Source organism: Grampus griseus (genome assembly GCF_964374135.1).
Source record: "Grampus griseus genome assembly, chromosome: 1".
In the NCBI taxonomy this organism is placed as follows: domain Eukaryota; kingdom Metazoa; phylum Chordata; class Mammalia; order Artiodactyla; family Delphinidae; genus Grampus; species Grampus griseus.
In genome coordinates, this window is record NC_139017.1 from 34132633 (window position 1) to 34138138 (window position 5506).

The window sequence follows — 5506 nt, forward strand, 5'->3', positions numbered from 1 at the left end:
ACCCAGCATCTCTCCTAGCTCCTGGCTATTTCTGGTATTGGTGCCCTTTTATAAGACTAGGAAATAGAGAGATCACTAAGAATGCCTGAGTAGTTGGATTCACAGAAAAACACTTGGGTTAGATTTTGGTCAATAGGTAAGTACGATTTGAAAGCTCAGGGGATGTCCTTCCTGCCAGTAGAGTGATCCAGAGCATGAGTATGTGAAACAAACAGTAAAGGACACAAGCTCAACTGTGAGAAGCAAACGTTTTTTCCATATATCTAACGAAGATCTAACAAAGTCCATTTCCTTTTTCTCAGTCCTTCCCAGAAGGTCGGAGAAATAAAAATATGGTATAAATGTGCAATTGGAATTGTAAGCAGACAGAACCTTGGTTGCCATTCCAGCTATGAAATCAAGTCTTCTCAGGAGCTGTATGAATTCAGAGGACAAGATCCTTCTTAAGACATCCCCTTCCCCTGATTCCCCATGAAAGTCCCTAAACAGAGAGGTCTTGTTCATGTGTTATCACAGCTCAAAGTTGAAATAGCTAGAGGTTGACCAGAATAGCGGGTCCTTGACCTCTCACCCTTTCCCACCCATAGGCCTCAGCTTACTATTGGTGGTCTGTCTGTTCCTCAAGCCCTGGATTATTTTGCAGACAATGTAGGATTTACTTTATTTTATTTTTATTTTTACTTTTTATGCTATACAAAATACCATCAATTTTATTCCAGATTACATCATCTTAATGATAATAAAAAGCTTTTGTATGCACATACTGCCAATACATTTAAAAAGGCCCAAATTTTAACAAACAGAATAGACAAATCCATCAAATAGACAATCCATCTAGACAAACAGACAAATCCAGTCGAGAGATCAAAAATTACTTTGGCCAAAAAAAATCTTTAAAAAAAATCTGGCTCAACATTCTGCTTGCAGGTTTCTACATATACTGTATATGCAGTGAGTGTGTGTGCGTGTGTGTAGCTTTTTTTTAAGGGAATGGAGTAATGTCTAGCCCACTCTTCCATGGTTATGTAGGAACTACAATGTTCTTTGCTAGCAAAACAATAAGTGCAAGGTCTGCATTTCCACCAACTCGATGCAACGCCCCAAGAGTTTCCTGCAAAGTAAAGCCAGCACGGAGAATCTGGTCAATGTCTGCAGCAGGAAAAATTAATTGTGTAAGAAAAGAGGGACTTGATGATGGATGGCTGGTAGGTGGTTCAAATTCTAGAAGTGGCCCTGCAGCTGCAGAACATTTTCTCTGGTCTCAGGCCTGTCTGTCACTGGATTCTGTGTGCCCTGACTTGAATCTTTAACCAATGTGATATTGGATGACAAGGACTCAGTTTGCTCAGAAGTCTGATTGAGCGCATCCTCCTCACTTGCTAAAAGTCTAGGTGAAATTTCTACACCTAAGGTGCAGTGTAGTTAATTAGACATTTTAGCTGAGGCTAGAGTGACAGAACTGCTCTCATTTATTGATTCCCTAGATTTGGGGACACCTTCCTTATCAGTTAACAGGCTATCACACGGACCCCTGAAGTTAATATTTTCTACATCTTCTACTCCAGCATCAGCTGAAGTGTCTGTTAATTCTTCTGTCTTCACTGATACAGATATGGCCTGATGAAAGGAGACTTGTGAACACTGTTCACTCTGGGTAGCTGTAAGATGCTCATTTGGGGACCATCTTTCAGAAAGGTCCTTAATATCTGTTTGGCCCTTAGTTACTATCTCTGATTGACAGATAACTTCTTCAGATGTGTTTTCTCAAGCTGGTTTACTATTAATGACCAAAAGTTCATGAAGTTCCTTCAAGGCTGCTGTTATAGATGAGCAAGATTCCTCTGTTGACTCTGCAGAGGGCTGACAACTGCACAGAGACTTAAAGATGAGGGCAATTCCCATATTCTTTATTTGTTCCAGACATTTCAACATCACTTTCTAGAAGCTGTAAATCCTGAGTGGAAATGGAATTACTCAATATTTCAGGGGAAAGGTTACATTCTGATGTTTCTACTTCCATCAAGGGATTATCTAAGGTGAGATCAGATGCACCGATGTTCTTGACATTGGTATTTTGACTGCCTGCTGAAATAAGCACAGCAACTAGGGACTGTTCTACTGTATCTACTTCCACAAGTGTTTCTGAATTTGAGCAGCCAAAGCATCCTGAAGGTAGAATATTTTTCTCTGTACCTGGAAGGTCCCCATTCTGCTGTAAACTGTCTCCTTTCATTGTAGCTTCCAAATCAACTCTTCTTTGTTGTTTTTCTCCAAGAAGTTCAAGGTCCCCTCTGTTATAAAGATGTTCTTGGTTATGTGGAGCATTTTGTTGTTTAACCTCATTCTGTTCATTCCTCGATTCTTCATGCTGCTGAAGGCCATTTACCTGAATCAGGTACTGATATTCTGGAGGCCAACCATTTTCACTGATAAGCCTCTGTGGTTCTTGCATCCTAGTAAGCTGTGACAAATAACCTAGCTTCCTGTCTCGTGTGGAGATGAGATTTGAGGCCCTGGGTGCTTCTTTCAGCAGATTTCTCTAGATTTCTGCAACAATGACTTCTTCAAGTGAATTCTGCAAAGGCGTAGCTGGACTCTGGTTTGCTGGAGCATTGTCTGTTGAGGAAGCACAATCAGAAAGATCCTGTAGAGGAAGATGCTCTTTCTTTTCAGAGCTTATCTGGAATTCAGCTGAAGACTTCAAAGCCTTCACAGCTTTAGGTTCAATGCTGTCTGGGTCACTGGGCTTGATGGGGTAGACTGAAGCAGAGACAGAGTGAGCGAGACTTGTAGGATTACCAAACTCAGGACTCTGTCCTGAAGGATGGGCTTGATGGTTAAATCCACCTGACGTTGGTAATGATGACATTCCCAGTAAGGCAGTTTCTTTACCTCCTTTCTCTCTTCTGGGGCCCACTCCAGCTGCAGTACACACACACGACATGCATCATGGCTTCTGACGCTCTGCATCCTCTACAGATTTCTGAAGGGCTTCTGCTAATTCTTGTTTCTGCAACCTCCTTTGGCCGTATTTCTTCTTGCCTGGCCACATATGCCAACTGGACACACTCTGGTAACTCCCTCTCTGGAAGAAAGGTGGTCTGTGAGCCTGTGGTGCTGATCACGAGTACATTTTTCTTGAGGTCAGTGGAACACTGATGTCATTTCAGCATGTTCAGTGCCAGAACCATGTCCATGGGCTCTTCCTCAAGTATAGAGAAGGAACACGCCAGAAAATTGCCTTCAATTTTTACCTGAATTAGAGGTACCCTTCCAGTAATCTTCTGGGTGTCCACCAATGGTCCACCAGCCTCATTATTTTGGGCTGGCCAAAAGGTTCGTTCGGTTTTTTCTGTAAGATGGCTCTAGTAGTACTTAGTTGTCTTTAACATCATTCTAAACAATTTTGTTAGATTGTATGTGACAGCTGTCATATCAGCACACATTTTTAAAAAGACTTATCAAAATTGATGAATTTTTGTGTACCCAGTTCAATATTGAAGATTAATTTTTGGCATATTATGCTTGATTACTTCAAGAAAGGCAAAAACGCAACTGAAACGCAAAAAAAAAATGATTTGTGCCGTGTATGGAGAAGGTGCTGTGACTGATAAATATGTCAAAAGTGGTTTGTGAAGTTTTGTGCTGGAAATTTCTCGCTGGAGTATGCTCCACAGTTGGGTAGACCAGTTGAAGTTGATAGCGATCAAATCAAGACATTAACTGAGAACAGTCAACATTATACCACGCAGGAGATAGCCGACATACTCAAAATATCCAAATCAAGCATTGAAAATCATTACACCAACTTGGTTATGTTAATCACTTTGATGTCTGGGTTCCACATAAGTTAAGTGAAAAAAATCTTCTTGACTGTATTTCCGCATGCAATTCTCTATTGAAACGTAATGAAAATGTTCTGTTTTTAAAACAAATTGTGACGGGCGATGAAAAGTGGATACTGTACAATAACGTGGAACAGAAGAAATCGTGGAGCAAGTGAAATGAACCACCACCAACCACATCAAAGGCCGGTCGTCTTCCAAAGAAGGTGATGTTGTGCATATGGTGGGACTGGAAGGGAGTCCTCTATTATGAGCTCCTTCTGGAAAACCAAACGATTAATTCCAAAAAGTACTGCTCTCAATTAGACCAACTGAAAGCAGCACTCGACGAAAAGCATCCAGAATTAGTCAACAGAAAATGCATAATCTTCCATGAGGATAACGCAAGACCACATGTTTCTTTGATGACCAGACAAAAACTGTTACAGCTTGGCTGGGAAGTTCCAATTCATCCGCCGTATTCACCAGACATTGCACCTTCAGATTTCCATTTATTTAGGTCTTTACAAAATTCTCTTAATGGAAAAAAATTCAATTCCCTGGAAGACTGTAAAAGGCACCCGGAACAATTCTTTGCTCAAAAAGATAAAAAGTTTTGGGAAGATGGAATTATGAAGTTGCCTGAAAAATGGCAAAAGGTAGTGGAACAAAAGGGTGAATACATTGTTCAATAAAGTCCTTGGTGAAAATGAAAAAATGTGTCTTTTAGTTTTACTTAAAAACCAAAGGCACTTTTTGTCCAATCCAATATTACACCTTTCTGCACAAGCTTGGCTCATACTGGTCATCTGGGCACCTGAATCAACAAAGGCTTTCAAAGGATGCCCATTCACTTTGCAGTTAATATAAAGCACCACTACTCAGCAAAAACTTTCCAGACCCTCTTCCATAGCTATTGTCATGTTTTCCTCAATGTTCTGTTGCCTTATATCTTCTTCTATCTTTGCCTGAGCTCCAAGATCAAAAGGATCCGCAGAAAAGAGATGAATCCTTTCTTGCTCTCTCCAGGCTCGGTCCTGTTGCTGCTCCACCAGGATCCTAGAAGATTTCTCAAGATCTCCTCTGAGCAGAGCATCTGCCAGGGTGGATTGCATTCCTCCAGCAAGGACAGCTCATGGAGGAGTTGGCCAGCAAAAGGTATCAGAACAAGGCTGGATTGTCCAAGCCCTGATGAAGCTATTTTTCCAGGAGATGAGTGGGACTGCTGGGTTCCTGGTGGCTGGCACTTCCCAGAGTTGTTTTTTTTGTTTGTTTGTCTTTTGTTTCTTTTTTTCTTATGAATGTTGATTTTTATTAAGAGGTGGGTTTTTTATACACATGAGTAAAATAGGCTATAAAAAGAAGTACCTCATTCTCAAGATTGCTTTGGCTATTTGGGGTCTTTTGTGTTTCCATACAAATAAACCCACACACATATGGTCACCTTATCTTTGATAAAGGAGGCAGGAATGTACAGTGGAGAAAGGACAGCCTCTTCAATAAGTGGTGCTGGGAGAACTGGACAGGTACATGTAAAAGTATGAGATTAGATCACTCCCTAACACCATACACAAAAATAAGCTCAAAATGGATTAAAGACCTAAATGTAAGGCCAGAAACTATCAAACTCTTAGAGGAAAACATAGGCAGAACACTCTATGACATAAATCACAGCAAGATCC

The 5506-nt window shown here is 40.8% G+C and overlaps 2 pseudogenes across 2 annotated transcripts; both read right to left on the reverse strand.

The window, feature by feature from the left end:
• Positions 1-1021: 1021 nt before the first annotated feature.
• LOC309830706 (regulatory solute carrier protein family 1 member 1-like) lies at positions 1022-2869 on the reverse strand (annotated as a pseudogene). The gene has a single exon. The product of its transcript is annotated as a regulatory solute carrier protein family 1 member 1-like (transcript).
• A 78-nt stretch (positions 2870-2947) lies between these two features.
• Positions 2948-5197, reverse strand: LOC309820734 (protein DDI1 homolog 2-like; annotated as a pseudogene). The gene is made up of 3 exons: positions 5193-5197; positions 4561-4996; positions 2948-3325 (listed from the first exon to the last, which is right to left on the reverse strand). The product of its transcript is annotated as a protein DDI1 homolog 2-like (transcript).
• Positions 5198-5506: the final 309 nt, after the last annotated feature.